This window comes from Gossypium hirsutum, chromosome D02 (genome assembly GCF_007990345.1).
Source record: "Gossypium hirsutum isolate 1008001.06 chromosome D02, Gossypium_hirsutum_v2.1, whole genome shotgun sequence".
In the NCBI taxonomy this organism is placed as follows: domain Eukaryota; kingdom Viridiplantae; phylum Streptophyta; class Magnoliopsida; order Malvales; family Malvaceae; genus Gossypium; species Gossypium hirsutum.
The window spans coordinates 49,761,973-49,770,556 of NC_053438.1; the positions used below are offsets into that span (position 1 = coordinate 49,761,973).

The window sequence follows — 8,584 nt, forward strand, 5'->3', positions numbered from 1 at the left end:
GTTGAGGAAAGCTCTGCATGAGGCAGTGATCGTGAGGTTTAAGCCCGAAAAGTAGATAATCCGGTGAGCTGGTAAGCTTCTTAATCTTTTTGTATTTGTGAATTTGAGAAAATAGAGAAGTAAGGAATTTTGAAATCTTTGAGAAAACTTTTGATTGATACTGGATTCTGGATTTTTAAGTTTGAATATCGCCGGTTTAATTGGCATATGGGTTGTCGTGCTTAGCTTCCAAGACGAATGAGGTATGGCGTTTGAAAAAGCTAAGCTGGTGAGGACAAAAGATAGCAGGTGAGTTTCTGTACTCCATTATTTGGGTGGTATTCTGGGTTGTTTTGTTTGATGTGTTGTTTGTGTTATTTACTGAATTTGGTCGGACTCTATGACTATGAATGAATATTGTTGTCTGGGATTGTATGGAGATTATATGCATGCATAGGTCTGTGCAAGTATGAAAGTTGTAAGAATGTTACGGTTAAACGAGTATAGTCGTATGTTAAATGAAATGTGGCGTACTGCATGATATGGTATGAATAAATTGCATTGCTTGTAGTGATGTGTGTGAATAATATGTTTATAAAATGCGGAGTACAGAGGGATGTATTGGCGGGTTAGTTAAAGATAGGAAATTTGGCGTAATGGAGGAATAGGCGGATTTAAAGGGGACTTAAGGAGGATTGGTTGGAAATTAGTTACTGACTCTACAGAGTGGCATCGTCGAAATAGTCTACTGGCTTTTCGAAGCGACACCATGAAAATGGTTATCTATTGGCTCTTCAAAGTAACACCATGATAATGGTCTATAGGCTTTACAAAGTGACACCTCGAAAGAGGTTCACTGACTCTTCGAAGCCGAAAGTCCATGACAAGCCATGGCATGATCTAGTAGTGAACAGGTACACCTTATGGTGAATTGAAGTCTGCCAGGACAGTAAACAGGGAAGCTATCGAGGCATATAAGTGGAAATCACTATATGATTCAAGTGGCGAAAAGTCTAACATAACAGTTATGGCATATAACACTCCATACTCGACCCGATTACTGAATTCGAGTAAAGAGTGCCACAATTTAAACCATACGAATTTATCAAAGAGTATTTGAAATTTAAAAGAAAATTGAGTTCTTGGCATAACCCTTAGAGTGGAAATTATGAAACAATCAAATTGGCAATACACCAAATAAAACATTTAGCGGAAACCTTATATAAATTGATAGACTATATAAAAAGTAATATGGGTTAATCTCATATAATAATTTCAATGTACATCATTGGCAGTTAAATTAACATTCAAAAACCATATGTCGTATACGCCAATGAGACAATCTTATAGAACAAAATATAATAGATTAAAGACATACATAAAAGGTTTATAAAAATTCTCATAAAACGTATCTTGACAAAATAGTAAATAGTGATACAAGTCTGTTACAAAACAAGTCTATACGCCACTCTTCACAAAAGTCATGCATGATACAAAATTAAATACATGGCTCGCAATCAACAATTCTCTGGTGTAGTCCCTTCAATAAAATCACTTCCTTTAGTCAGCATGCCTGAGAAGGAAAGAATAACAGAGTAAGTTCTAACGAACTTAATCAGTTCTATAAGAAAAACACAACTAATATGTAGTGATACAACTAATGAACATGCTTTAATACCATATAGATACACAATAATTCAAAAAAGTTCAAATGTAATAATCACAACACGCTCAATGGTGTTAATAGAATACAGACAGATTTAATACGCCAACTTAACATGATACATGGGGGATTACACTTCGCCAACTTAAACATAACTTACCCACAACCCATCATTATGCCAACCTTGTACCCAGAATTTAAAATCAGGATCATATTGAATCAGTCGTATTCATAAACACACACACTCTTAACTCCTCATATCATATCTAATTAGTAGCATATGTTTTCTCGTGATCTGCCAGTCCATTTTTCAATAAAGCTACCTTATCGGAGGCATCACAAACATATTCCCATTCTTCATCAACGCATATCACATATCACATATCAAGTATTACCTATTGGTTGTACTGCTTGTGCATTAATGAGGGTGTTACACATCAAAACATAAACATACCATACACACACTAATAGTATTGGTTGAACACCACGAGACCAAATATCACACTTACGTTGTGGATAAATAACACTTACCTTATACAATTTATACAATGATGGAATTTACATACATGGAGTAAGAATGAACTCACCAGAAAATCTACTACAATAATCTACTCAGCAGGTCCTTTACCTTTGTTACTTGGACCTTCGTTACCTTCTTGAGTTAAAAGAAAGAAAAACATATCTATCAAATCATCAAATCATCAAAATTTTCTATGCATGCATAAATCGGTAGCATGTAACCCAATCGGTAGCATGTAACCTAGAATCATGAAGTTTTCTTCCTTAAGAACAATTCTAAAACTTATGCATGCATTACTGAAAACACATATATTCCTTCGATAATGACCTAAGGGTTTATCTGAAATTACCAGTAATTTGGTGATAACAACGGTGTTAGCTAACTATAGGAACTCTTTAATACAAACTCTAGCTTAAAATTTATAAAGCTTCAACGAAAGTCCAAGGAAGAAGAAGAAGAAGACACAAAACGTGCAAACATGATATTCTAATGTCCTTATATAGTAGAGACACACATGAACAAAACTTAGTGGAAATTCAGAGGATCCATGATTGCTCTAAAATTTCGAGAAGAATTAATTAAATATTAAATCATCTATAATATCCTAGTTCAGTTCTAACTTGGTCTCAACTAAATTCTTACATCACTTACCGTGTCATCATAACATATACTAACCACGTAAACAAACTTATCAAATTGTAAAATAATGAGTTCACCCAAACATATGGGGTTGGCAGATACTTAAGAGAAAAGTTTGCCAAACCCTAGAGTTCGACAAAACTTAAAGTTTGCCAAATAACGAATCCCACAGAATACGCCAAGCACATAATCAAAAGCAAATATTTTACTTACTCATTTTCTATTCTTAGCATAAATACCTATACACGAAACAATAACTTGATACATTATTTGTCGGGCGGGCTGTTAAATGGTGTGTATGGGAACGCAGACAAACGTGCCCATAAGAGGTCCCGCCAAAATGTGAAGGTAAGAGGAACATGTGGAACCGTCTTGTACGCGGGTATACGTGGAGGGAAGGGGTATTTCCTTCAAAGTATTTGTGAATAAGTATAAACCATTAAGAGTCTGCCAGAGTTGATGAATAAACCAACATTGGCTATGAGAAAGCTATTGGAAAATGCAGTGAAAATAGATTTGAGGAAAAATCAAAGTTTTAAATTTGTTTCCAAAACTAGAACTTGATTATGTTATCTAAAGTAATAAACACTTAATCAAAAGCTATACCTTTTCAGTTCATTTAGGATGAATGCTCCGATCGAGTAGTCTTTTTCGCTATTCTCAAGCTCACGTCTGCCGAGTGTGGGCTCACTTCGAATTAGAAAATTTTCCAAAAACTTATCAGTGGGGTAATTTCATAATTTCTCTAAACTTTGGGGTCAAGTTGTAAATAAGAAAAATATCTCTAAAATTTTTTTGAAATAATTTCTTTAGAGAATTTTCTCTCTACAACTTTCTCTTGAATTCAAGTGTGTGAAAAATAATGATCCATGGCTCTTTTTATATAGGGAGAGTTTAGAGAGTTCAATTATGATTAAACTTAATCACTTTAATATTAAAATAATATAATACTTATCTACAAGATAAATATTAAACTAAATTTAATATTAAGATAATTACTTTAATAGTAAATTAATAAAATACTATTAAGATAAGTATTAAATTAAATTTAATATTAAAACTATTAAAATAATATTATTTTTGGAATAGTTAATCTGAAATCAAATTATTCGGTAGAGTTCCAATAGGAGTGTGATTCTTGCACTGCTTAACCGCCGAAGGACCACTTGTCAACCACCGAAATGTCACTGTCTTGTCCGGTGGTGCCATCATAGGTGCTACACCCTTATGACATCTCAAGTTGGTTCGATTTGGTTTGGGCCTAGTGACGACCCGACCAGTCTGGTCTTGCCACAAGTTGGACCGTCAGCCTAGTTTCACATACCAGATGTGGTTTGACCAATTTTTTGGGTATTGATCTCGGTTTTGGGTTCTCGGGCCCAGTTTTTTTATGTTAGATCCAAATTTCAAGTTTAATTACCCTTTAGACCAATTGTCCGACTTGAAAATTAATTTCTAAAAATATCATATTTATTTTAATTAATTTGATTAATTTAATTTTACTTGATCAAAATTAATCTTTCCAAAAATCACTTAGATTTTTCAAATTAATTTTTTAAGAAAATTCTTTAATCAAATTCTCTAGTTAAACAGTTCTCACGACCGCCTAATTTAATTCCACATCAAATAAATTGACTCAATTAAAATATTTCTAAAGTCATAGAATTTCTTTCTAATTCAAATGCAGTCTGGTCAAGCTTTTGTTAAGCTAATGGAAGGACTAATCAAACATATACAATAAGGTTTGAGTAATTGCTATTATATCTAGAAGTATTGTTTCGATAATTCGCAATTTACTTAATCATGGAGTCAATTCACAAGAAGTACCATGATTGAAAACTCCTTATTGTATACTCTTTACGAAAATAATTCATCTAACTGTTTTGTCCAATGAGCTCGTCATATGTGTGTTACCCTCATATGATATCATAGATTCCTTTTAGTTAAATCCATTCACTCAATACAATCCTATTTTATCTCATTGTCACCATTGTGTCTTCTTAATGATTAATACGATCACTGTCAACAAATGACTATGTTAACTTGCTTGTTTGAAAACAAGAGCAAACTGTGGTCATGTTTCATATTTATGAATCTACACAATGCCAATGAGAGGATATCGTTAACTTTTTAATCAAGCTATAAATTCCATCATTGCTAATACCATCATATGATATCATTGATTCCTTTTAGTTAAATCCGTTCACTCAATACAATCTTATTTTTTCTCATTGTCACCATTACCTCTTCTTAATGATTAATATAATCACTGTCAACAAATGACTATGATAAATTGCTTGTTTAAGAACAAGCAAATTGTGACTACTTTTCATATTTATCAATCCACACAATGCCAATGAAAGGATATCATTAACTCTTTAATCAAGCTATGAATTCCATTGTTTCTAGTAAAGCAATGCCATACACAAGTTATGTACCCAACATACCAGCTATGGGCTCGATCATCTTTAAATCATAATCCTTTACTTATATCAAAATATATTAGTTATATACGTATGATTAATGATTAACTCAGGATTTAGGTAAATCACATTATGAACGTCAAAAGTAAATTAATTTACAAACGGATTTAAAATTAATTCATCTTGGGTCCAATCCAATGTATAATTCTTCTAATGAATACATCTATGTCTCTACCCGTAGAGTCAATTGCTCCGATAGCAAAGACTAGCATCTCCCCAATTGGAATTGTAGATGACATAATAATCCTTCTAAGTATTTGAATCAAATGCTTACTTTGATTCTTTTAGGGGATTACAGACTTGTTTAAATTATCTACTGAAGTAAGTTGTCTTTCTTGCAATGTAAACATTCTTACGTGCCACTTATCATCAGTTAGAACTTAGACAATCAATGAGCTAATATTTACTTGTCACAATTTCGCTATACATGCAAAACATGAAAGATAGAAACACAAAAGATATAATAGTGAAATGTGATATTTACTTTATTTGTTTATTCACATTTCAAATACATAAAAAACAATTACATGTTTACTATAATATGGACATATTTCCCAACAATTTCTCACTTGCCATAGTAAAGTAAATGTGCCATGTTTTGCATTCTCATATCCTCAACATGTTTGTTAAAACTCCTGGTTACAAGAGTCTTAGTAAACAAATTTGTAAGGTTATCTTCAAAAGCTACTTTCACTACATTTACAATTCCTTCAGCTACTATTTTTTGTATCAAGTGATACTTTCGATAAATGTGTTTTTTCCTTTTGTGACTTTTCATTTCCTTGATATTAGCTATTACAACATTATTATCACAATATAATGTTATAGATTTTTCATACCAGGAATGACTTCAAGATCGGTTAAGAACTTTCGAAACCATATTGATAACTCTTTTCAAGAGTTATATTTACGGCCTCTAGATGGAATTAATTGTTTGAAATTAAGTGAATACATCTGCATTTTTAGGATAATTTTAGAACATTGCATAACAAAGCTTGGATTGCGCTACATTGGCCATTATTTTTTACTTTTATCACTTGGGGAGGAAATGTGTGGTTTTGTGTGCATATAGGTGCAGGAAGAGCAAGAAGATGAAGAGGAAAATAAAGGAAGTAAAACATTGCCATTGAAATTGGCAAGATTGATTGCCAACTGAATTGCCATGGAAATTCTGGGAAAATGACTCAGCACTCTATCCATGTCATCCTCAGCCAGCTGGACGTGTACTAGAAAAACCAACCTGAAAAGAGGAATGAAAAGTGTGTGCTGAGGTGGGACGGATCTACCCAATAAAAGAAAGAGAGAAAAGAAGAAAAATGAGAGGAGAATTTGTGTGAGAAAGAGACTGGTAAGAGCAACCTCTCTCTGCACAGAGAAAAAACTCCATTAGAGAATTTTAGAGAAAGAAAGGGTAGCAGCTATAGAGAGCAGAATATAGACGTGAAGAAGGGGAAGAGACATCTATCCTAGATTCATGAATGATCAGAAGTTAAAAGAGAAGTTGGAGTGTGGCGAGAAATCTTGCAGTTCTGCCTTTAGTTTTCGTGATTTTTGTAATTCAAATTTCTTTAAATGTTGATGAATGATTTAAATTCGGTGTTTACTTTTCCTTCCATAAACTAAATCTTTTCTAGGTTGGAATTATTTGGGTGAATGTTTACCATCTTTAATGTTCATGATTTGAAATTGCCTATAATGCTATTTCATTCAATTTATGCCTATTTTAAATACATGCATGCAAGCTCTAGACATAGTTGATTGTATGTTATGTTCTTAGATGTATTTTTTATTCTGAAAAGGTTAAATATACTAGATTTGATACTCGTAGCACTCTAGACATAGATGTTGTGAATTGTGTAGAGAAGATCATTCATTGCAGTTATTTATCCAGAGTCTTCAAACACATAGTAAGTTAGATTTCTAGCTTAAATCTAGCTATCGAAAAAGGCAGGTTACAGTAGTAATTCTCTGAGTAATTGATTAGACAATGTTTAGCCATGACCTTATTGTGATATGAGCATTTCACCTGAATAATTCCAGCCCTGTTCATTCAACAACAGAAGTACTCTTGTTTTTCTCTATAATTTGCCATGACATTTTATTTCCAATATCAATTTTTTGTTTTTAGCATTAAATTTCATTAATTCATTATACCAACTTCTTATCCAGTTTAAAAGTATTTCCTGCTATTCGGTATTGTTAATAGGATTATAATAACTTAATCAATTTCTTACCAATTTCTGATCCCTGTGGAGACGATACTTACTTATCACTTTATTACTCGAATGACTTGTAAACTTGTACAATTACATTAGTTATTGACACGCAACAATTTTTGGCGCCATTGTCGGGGATCGACAACATTGGTGAAAATTTTGATTTGTTATTATTTTTTTTATTTTCGTTAGAACAATTAATTAGTATTTTATTTGATTTTTCAGGTTTTGTACTAGTGCATGAGAAAAAGTACTCAAGAGGATAGAGAATACTATTTTGATCTTGAAATTGAAAGGACATTAAGGAAAAGAAGGAAAGTGTTAAGAGAAATAGAGAGGACTATAAATGATCCAATCAGAGTCGCTCAAGTACTTTAGAATAAAAGGAATGCTGATATTGCTCAAATCTTAGATGACAGAGACAGGCCCATCAGAGAACATGTTGTGCCTACTTTGGGTGATCTAAGTCCAGGAATTGTTAGGCCATATATTCAAGCCCAACACTTTGAATTAAAACTAGTAATGTTTCAGATGCTGCAGACTGTAAGATAGTTTAGTGGTTTAGCAACTGAAGATCCCAAATTACACTTGAGACTTTTCCTTGAAGTTTGTGATTCATTCAGGCAGCAGGGTGTTCCTAAAGATGCCCTTAGATTAAAATTATTCCCTTATTCATTGCGAGATTGTGCCAGATCATAGTTGAATTCATTACCATATTTTTGCTTAGGTCCAATCCTCCCAACATGATTGCCAAGCTGAGGAATAATATTACATCGTTTCGACAATCTAGAGATGAGGCATTATATGAAGCATGTGAGTGTTTTAAGGAATTAATTAGAAAATGCCTACTGCATGATTTTCAACATTGAACACAAATAGAGATGTTCTACAATGGATGAAATGCTCATACGCCAGTGGTGGTGAATGCATCAACTACTAGAGTTGGTATTGGTAGAAGACTTGCTGGAGTAATGGAACTTGATGCGATTACATCATTAACAGCTAGGGTATCATTTTTAACGAATATGATTAAAACTCTAAAAGACCCTCTACAGTGCAAGAGATGAAGGTTGTAGAACTAACA

The 8,584-nt window shown here is 32.9% G+C and overlaps 1 non-coding gene across 1 annotated transcript; it reads right to left on the minus strand.

The window, feature by feature from the left end:
- Positions 1-8,252: 8,252 nt before the first annotated feature.
- LOC121214934 (small nucleolar RNA R71) lies at positions 8,253-8,359 on the minus strand. Its single transcript, XR_005910671.1, has one exon. It is a non-coding gene; the product is annotated as a small nucleolar RNA R71 (small nucleolar RNA).
- Positions 8,360-8,584: the final 225 nt, after the last annotated feature.